Genomic DNA, 18,807 nt, shown 5'->3' with positions numbered 1-18,807 from the left:
TGCCATGCTCGGTGCATTTTGAGGCCACGTGAAGTGTCGAAGGCTGGCTGGCAGGAGGTCATGTAATAGACGCAGGTGCCATGGATTGACTTAGGAAGATGATGGGCAGATGCAACAGCCGTGCTCCCCACTGTGCCAACTTTATTTGTGTCAGTTGTTTGGCGCTCTGCTCGTTGTTTTGAGCCTCGCTCCTCTGCCCTATGCTGTTGCTGGAGGGCAACTGCCTCCACCTCCCCAGCAGCGCCTTTCATGAACCTCCTCCACAGAAGCCGATCGTGACACTGCTGATACCAGTCATCAATAAGACCAATCAGCTCCACATCCTTCTGCACCACATCAGTCCATCTCTTCTCTACCCCGTACCACGCCCATTTAGCACCATCTATCCAGCCAAATTGAAGCTGCTTGGGGATGCCGTGACTGCATACGGACTGCATGACACAATCAACGCAGCCTCGCTTGCTGGAGGAGCCCACAGATGGGCATTTGTCCAGATATTCTAGGAATCTGTGAGCTTACAAAGTCCAGTCTGGTTAAACCCTGAATAGATCGTGGGCAAGCTAACCTTAATGTTCCTTTCGAGAGAGATAAGGGAGGGTATAACTGTGGCCGAGAAGACATGAAGATTTTTATGGAGTGACATGCCAGGTAGCTTCCACACTGTTGAGCAGCTGATGAAAATATAATGCTGCTCGAATTATTTTAAATGAGACCTCGGCTCCCAAAACGGACTTGATCATCAGCACACTGCCCACTCCACTCTCTCCTCAGGTGCCCCAAATACATGAGGAATTGAGGAAGGGAGCATTTTTATGATGTAAAATACCCAGGGAGGTGATTTGTTTTCGTGGGGCTGATGGTAACGGCCCATATTTTAGTAGCATGCTTCATGTTTAGCTGTAGTGTCTCCAACTTCTCCTTAGAGTGGGCAGTAATCACCAGATCATCCGCATTCATAATATGGTTTAACAATAGAGAGGCATACCATGACCGGCTCAGGCATCGATCAGCCTCCCATTATATCTATACCAGATAAATTCTACTGGTACATCCATGGAAATCGTCTCAAACTACGTAGTCAAAGAAAATGTTCAGTCGTGTAGGGGGCAGAGGACATCCATGTCGCACATTACTCACATTCTATCATCCCTTAGCTCCATTACGTCGATTTTTCATGAGACAGCAGTTGTCTTTCTATTGTTTATATATGCTTTATCGAAAGAAGAAAATAGTATATTTGCTTTAATTACTGTAACTCTGTGTTTTATTTAGCTTTGGTAATTTGGGTGATCCAGGTCTCTCTTGCAAATGAAACTCATCCTGGTCGCTTTAGTTCTCGCCTTGTTCAAAGAGTGGAGGAGTGGGTGGAGAGTGGAGGAGTGGGTGGAGAGTGGAGAGTGGAGGAGTGGCTGGAGAGTGGAGAGTGGAGGAGTGGGTGGAGAGTGGAGAGTGGAGGAGTGGGTGGAGAGTGGAGAGTGGAGGAGTGGGTGGAGAGTGGAGGAGTGGGTGGAGAGTGGAGAGTGGAGGAGTGGGTGGAGAGTGGAGAGTGGAGGAGTGGGTGGAGAGTAGAGAGTGGAGGAGTGGGTGGAGAGTGGAGAGTGGAGGAGTGGGTGGAGAGTGGAGGAGTGGGTGGAGAGTGGAGGGTGGAGGAGTGGGTGGAGAGTGGAGGGTGGAGGAGTGGGTGGAGAGTGGAGGGTGGAGGAGTGGGTGGAGAGTGGAGAGTGGAGGAGTGGGTGGAGAGTGGAGAGTGGAGGAGTGGGTGGAGAGTGGAGGAGTGGGTGAGGAGTGGAGAGTGGAGGAGTGGGTGGAGAGTGGAGGAGTGGGTGGAGAGTGGAGGAGTGGGTGGAGAGTGGAGAGTGGAGGAGTGGGTGGAGAGTGGAGAGTGGAGGAGTGGGTGGAGAGTGGAGAGTGGAGGAGTGGGTGGAGAGTGGAGAGTGGAGGAGTGGGTGGAGAGTGGAGAGTGGAGGAGTGGGTGGAAAGTGGAGAGTGGAGGAGTGGGTGGAGAGTGGAGAGTGGAGGAGTGGGTGGAGAGTGGAGAGTGGAGGAGTGGGTGGAGAGTGGAGGAGTGGGTGGAGAGTGGAGAGTGGAGGAGTGGGTGGAGAGTGGAGAGTGGAGGAGTGGGTGGAGAGTGGAGGAGTGGGTGGAGAGTGGAGAGTGGAGGAGTGGGTGGAGAGTGGAGGAGTGGGTGGACAGTGGAGAGTGGAGGAGTGGCTGGAGAGTGGAGAGTGGAGGAGTGGGTGGAGAGTGGAGAGTGGAGAGTGGAGGAGTGGGTGGAGAGTGGAGAGTGGAGGAGTGGGTGGAGAGTGGAGAGTGGAGGAGTGGGTGGAGAGTGGAGAGTGGAGGAGTGGGTGGAGAGTGGAGGAGTGGGTGGAGAGTGGAGGAGTGGGTGGAGAGTGGAGAGTGGAGGAGTGGGTGTAGAGTGGAGGGTGGAGGAGTGGGTGGAGAGTGGAGGGTGGAGGAGTGGGTGGAGAGTGGAGGAGTGGGTGGAGAGTGGAGGAGTGGGTGGAGAGTGGAGGAGTGGGTGGAGAGTGGAGAGTGGAGGAGTGGGTGGAGAGTGGAGGAGTGGGTGGAGAGTGGAGGAGTGGGTGGAGAGTGGAGAGTGGAGGAGTGGGTGTAGAGTGGAGGGTGGAGGAGTGGGTGGAGAGTGGAGGGTGGAGGAGTGGGTGGAGAGTGGAGGAGTGGGTGGAGAGTGGAGGAGTGGGTGGAGAGTGGAGGAGTGGGTGGAGAGTGGAGAGTGGAGGAGTGGGTGGAGAGTGGAGGAGTGGGTGGAGAGTGGAGGAGTGGGTGGAGAGTGGAGAGTGGAGGAGTTGGTGGAGAGTGGAGGAGTTGGTGGAGAGTGGAGAGTGGAGGAGTGGGTGGAGAGTGGAGAGTGGAGGAGTGGGTGGAGAGTGGAGAGTGGAGGAGTGGGTGGAGAGTGGAGGAGTGGGTGGAGAGTGGAGAGTGGAGGAGTGGGTGGAGAGTGGAGAGTGGAGGAGTGGGTGGAGAGTTGAGAGTGGAGGAGTGGGTGGAGAGTGCAGGAGTGGGTGGAGAGTGGAGAGTGGAGGAGTGGGTGGAGAGTGGAGAGTGGAGGAGTGGGTGGAGAGTGGAGAGTGGAGGAGTGGGTGGAGAGTGGAGGAGTGGGTGGGTGAAGAGTGGAGCAGTGGGTGGGTGGAGAGTGGAGGAGTGGGTGGGTGGAGAGTGGAGGAGTGGCTGGGTGGAGAGTGGAGGAGTGGGTGGGTGGAGAGTGGAGGAGTGGGTGGGTGGAGAGTGGAGGAGTGGGTGGGTGGAGAGTGGAGGAGTGGGTGGGTGGAGAGTGGAGGAGTGGGTGGGTGGAGAGTGGAGGAGTGGGTGGGTGGAGAGTGGAGGAGTGGGTGGAGAGTGGAGGAGTGGGTGGAGAGTGGAGGAGTGGGTGGAGAGTGGAGTGGGTGGAGAGTGGAGTGGGTGGAGAGTGGAGTGGTTGGAGAGTGAGTGGGTGGAGTGAGTGGAGAGATATAAGCAGCTGTGAAAGTTTGGGATACCACTACTTGAAAAAAAAATACTGTACCATTGAAAATTAGTTTAATGTTTGTCTCTGACCGAATTCGCGTGCACAAATCAGATTTGAAACACGGCAGAACGAATTCTGCCATAGCTGTGGGTGATCACGATATAGTTTTCTCCGATACCAAGATTCTCTGCAAACCCACGGGTTTTTATCAGAGATTTGTCCACGAGGCAATTCAGATTTACAAACACAGACACAATTTCAACCGAGAGGATGGTTTCAAATTAAGCAATCATTGGAAAGATGTTCTAAATCAAACCACACATTAAACTAATTTTCAATGGTAAAGTAATTTTTTTTCTTCAAGTAGTGGTATTCCAAACTTTCACAGCTGCTTATTTCACTCCACACACTCACTCCGTTCACTCACTCCACTCACTCCACTCACTCACTCCACTCACTCACTCCACTCACTCCACTCACTCCACTCACTAACTCCACTCACTACTCCCCCCCCCCCCCCCCCCGCTGCTGGTCCGTCATGGTCCCCACCCGCTCCTGGTCCATCATGGCCCATGCACCTCCTACGTACATCATGCTCATTTTTATGCTAATTCCTTTGTCAAGCGTTTTGCTTCCTCCCATATAGCTTAAAGGACGCGACCTGGGCTTGGCTGTTTTCACTCCAACGCTGTCCTCATGACAGCACGGTCCCTTCACCTGATGAAGGCCACTTGTGTTGTGGCCAAAACGTCGTGATTTTTGTTATTTTCTTTTTTACCTACGTGACGTTACCGAATAGAACCAAAGAGTATGGATCCTTGCAGCCACGAAAGCTTCAAATCTAGAATTGATAACCTCTACGGGGAGGGCTTTCACCTATCTGTTAGAGCTTTCAACAGACAACGGGACAATAAGTCAAAGCTCATCGATACGCTGACCTTCCTCAAAAGATTCTGCGAAAACAAGGTAATACCCATCGCTTTCACACTAACATCTGCTGCTGTATCCTCACCGAATTCTAAACAGATTCTGTTTAAGGCCAGCCTATCTTTAATCTCAGAGAGGATAAGACTACTCCGTTTTGACTCGATACTTTAGACAGGACTCTCCTACAAGCTCATTTAACGCTAACACAAAAAATGTCACCTGCTGATTGGAACCACGTAGACAACATGACTGCTTCTTCTGCCGATTCACTTTCAGTCAAATACAAAGCTAACCTGATTTCTTAATTCAACCACCTATCGAAGAAGAACCCAGTCCCACATATAACAAAACTAGACGTTAACAAAATCGTCATTAATCAGAGTAGCACCCCGATTTCGGACAATCTGAAAACAGTACTGGCTAGAGGGCTAAATTTTGCTGTCACCCCGAAACATATTCCTGTAGATATCATCTCTCAGGTCGATGCGGCCCTTAAAGGCATAGGACATATCCAAGCATACGTTGCGAGAGCTGAAATAGCCACTATTCTTAAGAATGCTAAGAAATTTTGATTGAAAGCTTTCGTGCCTGCAGTAATTCATATTCTTAGCTCTTTCGGTAAAGTCACGTTGAATGGAAACAATAAAATATATAAAACAATAAAAAAAATCTCACGACGTTTCGACCATAACACAAACCGTCGTCATCAGGTGTGTTGGTTTGCATCAATTTATTTATTTTTAAACGGTGTATTTTAAACGGTGTTCTTTGTAAGCCATCTGGCTACCATGAGAGATTCGTTCATGAGGCTATCCACATATACAAGCACAGAGACAATTTCAACCGAGAAAATGGATTATGGCTTAGCAATCATTGGAAAGATTTGATAAACCATTTCAGGTCTTAATTGATTGTTCACGCTTACAGTGGCTTTCAGACAGCATACATTAATTTTTCGTCTCCCCCCTCCTCTTTTCAGAACATAGATGGACTACTCCTTCTAAATAAACTGCCAAATCGCTGCGCGTGGCGCTGACGTTTTTTTTTTTATAAATATATAAATGCACCGTTTAAAAATAAATAAATTTATGCAAACCGCCACCCCTGATGATGACCGTTTGTGTTATGGTCAAAACGTCGTGAGAATTTTTTATTGTTTTATATATATTTTATTATTTATTGTTTCCCTTCAACGTGACTTTACCGAAAGAGCTAAGAATAATGCTAAGAAACCCATTAGCAACATAGGCAAAAATGAACGCTCTGAACTCGCGAATTTAAAAACCAGAAGTGATATAGTCATCCTCTCAGCCGACAAAGGCAACGCTACTGTAATTATGGATAAAGATTGTACAACAACAAAATCCAGAACCTACTCAACGATTGAAGTTACTCAAACATTAAAAATGACCCTACTAATAGCCTAACTATAAAAACCAACAAGATCATCACAAGTTCGACCTCCCTAATCGAACCAACTAAACGTCCCTCCTTAAAACCTTCTGCTGCAAGACCCCCTAGATTTTATGGTCTCCCCAAGATTCATAAAGAATGCACTCCACTAGAACCCATCGTATCCACGATCAACTCCCCTACCTATAAGCTAGCACGTTTTCTGTCAGATACCTTGCTACCTTTCACTGGCAAGATCTCCTCAGCAGTACTTAACTCAGCTCATTTGGTCTCTATGGTCAAAGACGTTGTACTGTCCCCTGACGATATCCTTGTCAAGCTTCGATGTGGTCTCTCTGTTCACCAAGGTCCCGGTACCTGATACTATTGAAATAATTGAAAATTTGGTCCAACATGGACTAGACCCCGATACACCTGCGCTGATTAGACACTGCCTCACCAATACCTACCTACTTTACTTGGAATGGCAGCTTCTACAAACAAAATGAGGGTACCCCCATGGGTTCTCCCTTATCACCAGTGATAGCCAATGTTTTCATGGAGAAATTTGAATCAGACGCCATCCAGACTTCCACCCTCAGACCTTCCCTGTGGAAGAGATATGTGGATGACACTTTCGTCATTTGGCCTCATGGCCTCCCAGCTTTGAACCTTTTTCTACACCACATCAATTCTAGACATCCCGCCATCAAATTCACCATGGAAGTGGAGAAAAATGGCAAGCTACCATTCTTGGATGTTCTGTTTGAGAGGAGACCTGATGGCTCACTGGGGCATTCTGTCTACAGGAAACCCACCCACACAGATTCCTACTTGAAACCTGATTCCCACCACCACCCAGATCAAAATAATTATCTCATCAAAACGTTATACCACAGGGCACATTGCATTTCGGACCAACAACACCTGACCAGTGAATTAAAACATGTACACCTGGCCCTCAAGAGAAACGGATACTCTGACCATACCATCCGCCAAGCTGTTTCTCCCTCCATACAGAAACAACCACTTGATACTCCGGTCAAAACCATCACTCTACCATATATAGCAGGCGTTACTAAAAAGTTCTCCAAAATTCCAAACAAACACAAGATCCTGGTCCGGTTCAATACAGTGCACAAAATCCGTGACCTGATCCCATCCGTGAAGGATGTCGTTCCTGACTTACAGTACCCCGCGGTTTACAAATTGAGCTGCACTTGTGGTGATTGCTATATCGGGGAGACGAAGCGACATGTCTGACAGAATTCGCGAGTACAAATCAGATTTGAAACACGGCAGAACGCATTATTCTGCCGTAGCTGACCACTGTTACAATGCTGTGGGTGATCACGATATAGTTTTCTCCGATACCAAGGTTCTCTGCAAACCCACGGGTTTTTATCAGAGATTTGTCCACGAGGCAATTCAGATTTACAAACACAGACACAATTTCAACCAAGAGGATGGTTTCAAATTAAGCAATCATTGGAAAGATGTTCTAAATCACTCACTCCACTCACTCACTCACTCCACTTACTCACTCACTCCACTCACTCCACTCACTCCACTCACTCACTCACTCCACTCACTCACTACACTCACTCACTCACTCTACTCCCCCCCTCCCCCCCACGGTGCTGGTCCATCATGGCCCATGCACCTCCTACGTACATCATGCTCATTTTTATGCTAATTCCTTTGTCAAGCGTTTTTCTTCCTCCCACACAGCTTAAATGACGCGACCTGGGCTTGGCTGTTTTCACTCCAACGCTGTCCTCATGACAGCACGGTCCCTTCACCTGATGAAGGCCACTTGTGTTGTGGCCGAAACGTCGTGATTTTTGTTATTTTCTTTTTTACCTACGTGACTTTACCGAATTGAACCAAAGAGTATGGATCCTTGCAGTCACGAAAGCTTCAAATCTAGAAAAAAAAGCATTACTACAGATAATACATAGGAAGGCCTTTATCTAGCAGTACAGCAAGTGGGTCTGTGAATTCCATCTGGTTGCAGAACTGTGAGTGTTATTCTCTCATGTGCAAGGTGGAGTTTCTCCCGGTACTCCGGTTCCCTCCCACACAAAGCCAAACACCTGTTTCATGGAAATGGTCAGCCGTTCCAGGGCAGGCTTAAAAAAAGTCTTGGGATGCCGGTGATGTTATCGCAGATAGATGGACAACATTGTTATTATCATATTTGAAATTCTCTCTCTCTGCTAAGAGCACTCTTTCCCTCTCCTCCACACAATAAGCTGAGACAAAGAACCCCTAATAGCCATACAGGCTCTAGAGTCAAGTGCTCTTTGGGAAAATGGCTCAGCCTATTTCTTATCTCGTAACACCCATGTCCCCAAAATGCAGCTCTCCCCTGAGCGCCGTCTTTAGCAAATACACTCGGCTCCACATTCTCCTTTACTGCATCAATCCATCTCTTTTCCAGCCTGTGTGATGTCCGTTTATAACTCTCTATCTGCCCCAACATAAGCTACTTGAGCATGTGGAGGCTGGGTATGTTGGCTAGATGACCCAGTCAACTCAAGCATTGCCCGTTGGAAGAGCTCACGTGATGTGAGCTCACAATCCAGCCTGGTTAAACCCAGGATGGATGGGCATAAGTAGGAGAGGGGGACGATGCCAACCCCAACTGCAAGCGATGATGAAATTATGTATTACAACTTTCATCAGCTGGCTGAAACCAGGCCACTGTCGATTTTAATGGGGTCCGAGATGGACACCCACCACCAGAGTGGAAGACTCTCAAGCGCATCTTCCTGTGACCAAGCCACCATTACCTGACTCCCGATAATGGGGAGGTGAGCCCACCGTTACTTGAGATTCGCAGCTTCCCACACCGCATTCATTGTTTTATTCAAAAGAAGAGTTACTCCCTGTTTTGCAGTTTCCAATCCCATGTTTAGGACTGTCCATGCCTCAGTGGTTGGTACTATGCAACCTACGACTAAAATTAAAATGGACATCCAGAACGCAATGAGAAGAGGCACTCGAGAACAAGGAGACGAGGAAGTATGAAGAGGAAATCTTCAGCAGAATCAGGGGGGAAAAATTTAAAAACCTTAGTATAGCAGGGAGAGAGATCGCGGAGACACGGACTTTGGAGACAACTCGGTGTTTATTTACCAGCTTCACATTCCCTATTGCCGTACTAAAACTGGAGGAAGGGCCTTTGCTATTGATGCCCGTAGGGTCTGGAATGCTATTGCCAATAAACTGCAACTTGAATCACTACCTATGAGATCTTCACTCAAAACTGCTCTAGAGGAGTTGTACAACCCTAGCTGCCACTGCTATTCAGTGGCCTAAAATATGGCTCTAGATTTTGGTGTTATAATTAATTTATGTAGTTTATTGTAAAAAATTCGGTCACAGTCCCTATGATCACTGTTACATTGGATTTATGGCTTTTATTTTGGTGATTTCGAAATGTTTTTTTTGTTTTGGCCATGTTTTTTATTGTAGTATGGAGTTGACTGATGGCCTTAATTTTAGATGTCTTGTGGTTGTTGTTATTTTGACTTGCATCCCACTGGGATTTTTGCGCACAGCGTTGGTGTACGGTGCTATTTCAGGAATATTTTGATATTTTTTTCCTGTATTTTCTGTTTGCACAGTCACATAATCGCTTTAAGACGTTTTCTTGTTCATGTTTTTTGTTTGTTGCGGTTGCACCCGATTCAAGAGCCGAATGGCTCACAGGGCTATACCAAATAAATGAACTATGAACTTATTATTGGTACTTACAGCACACACGGCGTCGCTAGGCAACCGAGCGCGAGGAAAGGGGGGTAGAGATGGTGTTTCTTCATTTGAGTTTAGAAAAAAGTTGATTGGCAACTTGCAGCAACAAAAACATCATCGTCAACATCATCAACATAATGACTCATTCCTATTGGGTTCCAGTTATGGTGGTTGCTTTGGTGACGGTGGTTACTACGATGATTGCTGTGGTGATGGTGGTTTGCTGCTAGAGTGAATGTGGTTTATATGCTGTGATTGCAACTATGTTGATGGTGATTGCTGTGTTGTCATTGCCATATTGGTGGCTGTGGTGATGGTGGTTGTTGCTAGACTGATTGTGGTTTCTACGCTGTGGTTGCTGCGACAGTGATGGTGGTAACTACGGTGATTACTGTGGTGATGGTGGTTGCTGCTATGGCGATGGAAGTTGTTATAATCATGGCGGTCTCTACGGTGACCATCGCGGTGATGTTGGTTGCCGCGATTGCTACGGCGGTTGCCGTGGAGATGCACGCAGTGGTCCTGGCAGTGGAGCAGATCCAGGAGCTCCTGGGCGAAGGACTCCTGGGTGCGAGTCCAGGACGAGACGCGAGACTCGCCGCTGGAGAACTCCGCCTTGAGAGATTCACAGTTACGCGATCAGAGCTGCCTCAACGCATCCAGGGGGTCCTGAGAGAGACACGGAGACTCGTGAACTCGCACAAAGACGCACGCTAAGACTCGCAAATAAACTCACCTCATGATTCACAGACTTGCACAGAGACACGGAGGCTTAAACAGAGACACACAGACTCACAGCTTCACGAGCAGCGCTGCCACTCGCTCACAACTCGCCCACCCGCTCATCCACTCACTCACCCTCCCACTCACCCACCAGCCAGTTACCCATTCACCATCCAGCAATTCACCTACCCCTTCACCACCCAACCACTCAACCGCCTGCTCACCCACTCGCTCACCCAGCCACTCACCTCCTAACCCACCCACCACTCATACACCTACCCGCTTGCTCGCTCACCCACTCACCACCGGCTCACCAACTCGCTCGCCGATTTGCTCACCACTCACTCGTCCACCAACTCGTCCACCCACTCACTCGGTCACCCACGCTCTCAACCACTCACTCACCATCCACCCATTCCTTCATTCACACACTCACCAACCACCTACTCACCCGCCCATCCACTCACCAACCCACCCGCTCACCTACCCACCCACTCACCCACCCGCTCACTTACCCGCTCACTCACCCACTCACACACCTGCCATCTGCTTACCCACCCACCCACCCGCTCGTCCACCCACCCGCTCACTCGCTCATTCACCTACTCACACACCCACCATCTTGCTTACCCACCCATCCACTCACCCAATCACTTACCCACTCACTCACCACCCTCCTGCCCACCCGCCCACCCACTCACCAACCATACCCGCTCACCAACCCAAGTGCTCAACCACCCACCTGCTCACTCACCCACCCACTCACACACCTGCCACCTGCTCAACCACCCACCCACTCACCCATTCGCTCATCCACTCACTCACACATCCACCCAACCACTCACCACCCACCCATTCATCCACCCACTCACCACCCACCCACTCACCACCCACCCACATCCACCTGCTCACCCACCCATCCATCCACACATTCACCCGCTCACCCATCCACACATTCATCCGCTCACCCACCCACACCCATCCGCTCACTCACCCGCTCTTGGGAGGATAGACTTTTAGTTAGTAAAACATCTGTAAACAAATCAGGATTACTTGTTTTACAGATGATAAAATAGATCAGTAGACAGGGGCTGTATGCGTTTCTACGTTGTAATTTATATTCTGCACAAAGGCGACTCCACAGCAGCTGTGGCGAGGCAAGGCCGGCGATCACGAGAGCCAGGTGACAGCAGATAACTCGAGAGAAGCACGCGTTATCGTCTAGCTGTGGGTGTGCTCAACTGCACGTGTTTGTGGCTAAATGCGAGAATGTGGATCGGTGTGTTATTAAATTACGAGGCTGCAATAAGATCCTTGTATGTATGTCGACCTTCTGTTGCACCGTGCTTAGCCAACCGTGATAATCGGACATTACTCAATTGTATTTTACATCGAGCAATCAGCACCCCTACGTGCAGAGCAAAGCCGCTTGCAGGTGAAATGCTGAGTCGCCTTCTTATTGTGCAAAAAAAAAAGTTGCCACTGGGGGTGCCCTTTAGAAGTGCAAAGGGGATTGCATTCCTCGCAAACCACGTGGCCCAGCTTTGCCTTTGAGAGGCAGTCGCGCCGTGCAGGCGTCCCAGTGTCAGCGCTGTCACCACCGTCACCATCGTCACCACCGTGACTATCGTCACCACCGTCACTATCATCACCACCCACACCATCGTTACCACCGTCACCACTTTCACCATGGTTACCACCGTCACCAACGTCACCACCCACACCATCGTTACCACCATCACCCTCCACGTGTAGGATTCACGGAATTTGAAGGGACGGGGAGTAATATTAGATGAAAAGTCATACATAGGTGTGCAGCATGCATGCACCCACCCTCTCCAACTTATCTAGACCAACAGCTCAGAAAAACTGAATTTGTGACCAAGTTGTCGTTTAGACCGGCGGTCCCCAACCTTTTTGGCACCAGGGACTGGTTTCGTAGAAGACATTTTTTCACGGACTGGAGGGGGGGTCATCATTGGACCTTTCCCCCTTTTCAAAGAAACTCTCCAGCGACGTTTGTTTTTTGCTCATTTTGGCGAGGGTTAGCTTGTGGGCTTTATACCAAAACTGTGACTGAGACAAGTGCGCAGTGCGGGAGGGAGGCGCGAACGGAAGTGGTAAATACAATAATGGGCAGGCCACGCGCAGACTATAATAAGTTACGGATTCCGACTTCTCATAAGGAGCGCGCAACCTAGATCCCTGGCATGCGCAGTTGACAGTAGGGTTCGCGCTCCTATGAGAATCTAATGCCGCCGCTGATCTGACAGGAGGCGGATCTCAGACGGTAATGCAAGCGATGGGGAGCGGCTGTAAATACAGATGAAGCTTCACTCGCTCACCCACCGCTCGCCTCCTGCTGTGCGGCCCGGTTCCTAACAGGCCACGGACCGGTACCGGTCCGCGGCCCGGGGGTTGGCGACCCCTGGTTTAGACCACAGACTCAAAGCGTTGAGAACACGTGGCCGTCCCAGCAACAGGCAGCAGTGAGACAAAGACAACTGTGGACCGGTTTCGTCTAATTAGGACTCATTAGTGCAGGACGGTAATCAATACTTTCTCTTGCCATATGCCTCTGGCAGCCCCATATATGGAGATGACCTTTACACTATGGTGACCCCATACACAGTTGTCTAAAGGTAACAGTAATCAAATCTGTAAATGATGAGAAAACCAATCACAACAAATATAAATTATGCAGGCTGGAAACAATAGATTTCACAATGGTATCAGTTAAAATAGTATACTTGTTTTTTTACGGTAAAGTCACGTTTACACGTTCAGATACAAAAACACTCCGCATGTACCCTCCCCGAGCGAATCTAAGTAATTAAAATAAAACAAAAACAGCACCATGCATTACTGCTCTACTTTGTAGTCGCGAAAGTCTAGTGTGACAAGTCTTGATCAAATCGTGTTTATGCATATACACGTGCCTGAGTAAACATTTTAACGATGATAATCCTCTACAATTGAAAAAAACATCGCATTAAGAAGATGTGTGTGGGAATATTTACAAGGCCTAAAAGTTGCACAGCGCATACGACTTAGGGGTCTATAGCTGTACGCACTGCCGTGCAGTTGAAATCCTTTAAATTGTGAGAAAAAATCACACGCGGACAGAGTTATTTGTGGTTGGCGCACTGCTTTATGAACCACATATGTATTAGACAGTCACCCACAGAAGTTGATATAACAGAGCTACCTCTAATTACAAATGTAATTTTCTTCTTGATTTCCCCGCATCTGCCCTCATTCCCCTCCACCAAATAAAAAAATATTCTGCACGAGTTATTTTCAATCTCCCCTTTAATTCTCACAGTTTGCCTCTCCTCCTTCAACTCCAATGGCTTCTCGTTCACTACCACTGTCTTTTAAAATACCTGTCGCTGGTCTTTAAACCTCTCCATGGACTTGCCCTACATAATTTTGCCTCTTTCATCTCCTTCCATGTCCTCTCTCGTCCTCTTTGTTCCCAATCTTCTGTCTCTGTCCCTCCTCTTTGTGCCAAACCTCATTTATGGTCCATCTACTTAACCTTCTTCCATTCCTCCCATAAAGCCCCACCTCTTCTCCATTGCCCATTCTCTACCTCTTCTCTCCCCTTAAGCCTCAACTCCTTCTCGTCCCTACTCTTCTCCGATCCCATTGCTGTCTATCGCTGTCACTTATTCCTCAAACTTTGTACACCCCTGCCATCTAAATCATTCCATTCTGTCACCGCCTTGTGCTTGTTATGTCAAGAGAGAAGGCACTCTATAAATATACACCAAAGCCACCACCGCCACCAAGAAAAGGAACAGATTTATTTGTTGGGTCTGGAAGTGGCCAAAGTGCAAGTCGGCCATGAAAAAAATTTACATTTAAAATTACACCGCCACCAATTAAAACATTAAACACAAACACAAAGGTTGTCTGTATAACCTCAACGGACTCTTGAGGCAAGTGCTTTTAGCGAGCAACTATGAAAGCCAGCATGGTACACAATGGGGAGGGTGGCCAGCACCATGCCTGGCCGCCTTTATCTCCCGAGTAGTGATGTTTACACACCGCACCAGGTACTCATTGGAGGCTGAGTCGACCTCGGGTTAGCCCAAAACCACTTTAGTTCATCGGTACTGGTGTTGCCAAGTTCATAGCGCAATACGCGAAACACTATACAATTACCGGATAATACGCATACCCACACAGGCTTGTGCATGTGTGGGTGGGTTATTTATACAGCAGTATGCAGTATGGCAGTCAGTCGGCACCTTCCGCAATGCACGTTTGTTATTCATGAGGGTGCACATCCTGATGTATTCACTGGATGATCACCCGAAGCCACCATGTGAGCTGAGAGTTTCTCGATCTTACCGGGTACTCGATAGAGCTGAGAAATGCACTGCGGTCAATACTCAGAGTCATCATTTAGAGGTAGGGACCCAGAGATGAAGAGAATCCTTAGCAGTCCGTACATGTTAATGGATAGCAGTGATGGTCCCAGCTGCTGACTTGTACACCAGGGGTGAAGAATTGAGACAAGGCTGTGGTCCCAAGATAATTTCACTCCTTCCATTTGTTTTGTATTGAGTGGCATCCTGACGGGTACGACACGGTTCAGACGCGGCCACCAGCTCAAAAAACACATACAGAACAAACCCTGCGCAGAGAAGCATGCAGAGACGCGTGTTCGAAATCACACCAAGACAGAGGAACGCGCAGATGAGAGAACATACACAGAGGCAAGATCCCTCCTCATGTTGACCATGATGAGAAGGAAAGAGCAACACGCAGATGAAAACGTTTCTGGAAGTGACGATGGCTGATGATCAAGAGTAACTTGGAGGGGAGGAGGTGGGAAGCTCATGCACAGGAGGTGCTGGGGCCGATTGTCACAGCGCAGGCGTCACGAGAAGTGACGTTGGTTTGGGGAGGCCTTCATCAAACAGTGGATTTACCACTGGTGATGATGCCCATAATGATGATGAATGCATGGGCAGTCCACTCACATTCGTGCATAATCAGGTGCACGTCCACTCCCCTAGTCACCCCTCCACCCACCTCACCCCCATTCCTCGAGTCACTCTCACCTCGACTTCTCCACTCTATCGCCAGTCGCCCTGAAGAGGCCCAACTCCGGAGCCTCCCCCAGTGCCACGTTCACTCTCAGCACGAACATCGTGCGGTGCCACCCCCTCCTCTGCTGCATCCCTCCAACTCTTCCTCCGCCATTGCGAGAATCAGCTCCACGAAGGGTCCCACGCTGTCCCCGTCCCTCAATGGACTCGTGTCCTTTGTTGATGAAGGCCATTTAATAAAATAATGATAATTAATTATGCACACACACACAGGTCACCAAAGTAGCCTCAATAGACATGTTAGGGCAAGTTGTGGAGCCTTGTGCTGTGGAACACACGAGGGGGTGGTATGTATTTTGTATGTTGAACTTCTTTTGCACGGTACGTAGCCAACCGTGCTAATCGGAGGTGCAGGGGAAGGGCAACAAAGTAAGCACAAAAAGTAGTTCTAAAGAAATGAGTTTTCAATTTAGATGTAAAAGTGAACAGCTCCAGTGGCTTCTAATATCAGAAGGAAGAGCGTTCGAGACGGCCGCAGAAGCGCTTCTGAAAGTGTGATGCAGCGACCGCCTTTGTTCGATGGTTCGCCAAAATCCGCTGTGGGAATGTGATGTGGCCAACACCATGCACGCGGCCACCTTTGTCTCTCCCAATTGCTGATGTTTATTATAGACACTGCACCAGGTACTCTTTAGAGGGTGAGTCGACCGAGGGAAGGTTCAGGACTGGGTCACACAGACACACACACAGAAAAAGATGCCCTATGTCAAATCCAGAGGCTTCTAAGAAAATGGAGGTGTAAGACGGACACAGCTATTACATGGATGAAGGTGTAATACAGATATTTGTGTTAAGGTGGTGCTGCTCACCTGAAAACAATAACAAAAATCCCAACACTCATTCATCTGTTTAATCTTTGATTGGAAAACGCTGGGCGAGACCTGCGACAATCGAGTGAGCTCACCTACTCGCTCACAAACACAACACTCAACCCAGTCAATCAACATGTTACACACCCTAAATATGACCCGCCTTGTCCTGGGGAAGACCTGCAACATGCTACTGAGCTCACCTCTTCACTCACCTACTCACCCACTATTGCTATGTCATCCACACACCCACACACTCGCTTATCTTAAAAGACCTCAATAATTGACATTTAGCTCTTGAAGATATTGCTACATGCAATAAAACGCGAGTGTGTGAGTGATTGAGTGATTGATTGAGTGTGTAAGTGAGCGTCTGGTTGCGTGAATGAGTGAGCATGTGAGTGCGTGTGTGAGTGTGTAAGGTGAACGGTAGTGTATCGGCGAATGTGCTGTGCTACAAATCTGGTGATCCGAGTTCAAATCTCGTTCACCAGTCTATGGGTCTCTGTGTAAGTCTTTACCTCTCTGTAAGTCTATGGGTCTCTGTGAGTCTACAGGTCTGGTAATTTTACTGGTCTCTGTGTGAGTCCATGGGTCTCAATGTGAGTTCATGGGTATCTGTTATCATCATCTGTGTTTGAATGAGTCGATGGCTCTGTGTGATTGACTCCAAGTCTCTCTGTTCGAGTGAGTTTATGGCTTTCTGTGCGAGTCTATGTCTACGTGACTTTACCGAAATAACCAAAGAGTAATTCCTGCAGTCACGAAAGTGCCAAATCAAGTTTGAGTCTATGTCTCTCTGTGTAAGTGAGTACAACATATCCTTGCTTAACGCGGGGGTCGCGTTGTCGAAAATTGCTGCTTAAAGCTATTTTACGTCAAGCAGAAAACTTTTCTACAAGGAAAAACGGTAAATGGGGAGGCTCCGTTTTAGCACAAGAGAACTTTCATTATTATTTTTAATTGAGAGTACAGTACACTGTTTTCTATGTTTATTTTAAATGTGTTGTGTATATGTAGAAGATCTATCTTATAATCTTTATTTATACTGGAGGAATCTAAAAAGCCCTTTTTCACAGATTTCCAGTTGGGGTGGTACAGAAAGTTACAAGAACAAACGATGCAAAAACACAATCGAAGTGAAAAGTATAGGAAAGGTAAGCAAATCACAAAAAAATAAAAATAAACTATTTTTATCTTACCTAGTAAAGCCCTCTAAGCTATTAGCTTCTATTTCAGAAGCGAACTGGCCACAAATGATAGATGAATGAAGTAGCTTATGACGTGGAAATTTATAGCAGCCAAATAATAATAAAAAATTGTGTTACATTCATCAATATACATACAAAGGACGTGAAAGGGAGATATGATGAGTGAAAACTATAAGGGAGTGAGTGAGATGACACTACACACATGCTGGAACAAAGGCTGAGGAAGAGGATGACACGCCACGTAACACAGCGCGCACCGGTACAGCATCAGCTCCCAGCAATACAGAACAATGCTGCCAACACCCACACCACTCATAAGAGCAGTCCGTCATGTGCTACTCCAGTTATAGTGGGTGTGGTGTGCGCTAAGCGAAACACATTACATAAAAGACGAGGATGTACTGCATATAGTCCTCTGCGTGAGTGAGTCTATGTCTCTCTGTGTGAGTCTGTGCGAGTGACTCTATGGTTCTCTGTGTGGGTTAATCAATGGTTCTCTGTTTGAGTGAGTCTATGTGTCTCCATGTGAGTGAGTCTATGGCTCTGTGTCAGTGAGACTTTGGCTCTCTGTGTGAGTGCTCTCTCTGAGTGAGTCTATGGCTCTCTGTGGGAGTAAGTGGGTCTCTAAGGCCACCACCATCTTGCTCCCTGCCCAGTGCGTCCACCTGGTTGAGCTGCAGAAGTCTATTGTCCACCGCTCCAGACCGCACAGATATCCAGACGTCCACCTCCAGCACAGACACCGGCAGATTCTTAAACCTGGTTGTGGAAGTAAGGACACGAGAGGGGTAATAGTCAACCACCATTACCACCATCAATACCACCATTACAACCACCAAAATCACCGCATTCGTTAAAACCACCATCAATATCACCACCTCCACCACAACGATCACAATCAAAATTACAATCACAATACTCTTTGGTTCTTTCGGTAAAGTCACGTAAGTATAAAAAATAATAGATCACGACGTTTCGATCGCAACACGAGCAACCATCATCAGGCGAAAAAATATAGCGAGAAAGCTGCTGAAACACGAAGTTATATTGGCTTGAGACAAGCTCAGCCCAAGGGTAAGTGGGCGGGGCTAGAGGTATAATTTGCATGTAAATACAACACCACATCGTGGAAAAGGAAAGAGAGACAGACACCGAGAGACATCCACACACACAGAGAGGCACACACAAAGAGACACACGAGAGACGCATATAGAGAAAAACACACCGGCAGAGAGAGACACCCACACAGGTAGATGCAGAGAGAGAGACACAGAGAGAATTACATAATTGCCCATGAATTACTATGGTGTGACAATGCCAATTACCAATGTCAAAGGGAACATCAATGAATGGTAAATGTGGGGTAATATCCCCAGAAGAGCATGTAGACTACATTA

The sequence above is a fragment of the Petromyzon marinus genome, unplaced genomic scaffold, assembly GCF_048934315.1.
Source record: "Petromyzon marinus isolate PM22_M1 ecotype Great Lakes invasive population unplaced genomic scaffold, UKy_Petmar_22M1.pri1.0 PM_Scaffold_25, whole genome shotgun sequence".
Taxonomy (NCBI): Eukaryota; Metazoa; Chordata; class Hyperoartia; order Petromyzontiformes; family Petromyzontidae; genus Petromyzon; species Petromyzon marinus.
The sequence above is the reverse complement of the archived record's forward strand: the minus strand, read 5'-3'. Positions refer to the sequence as shown.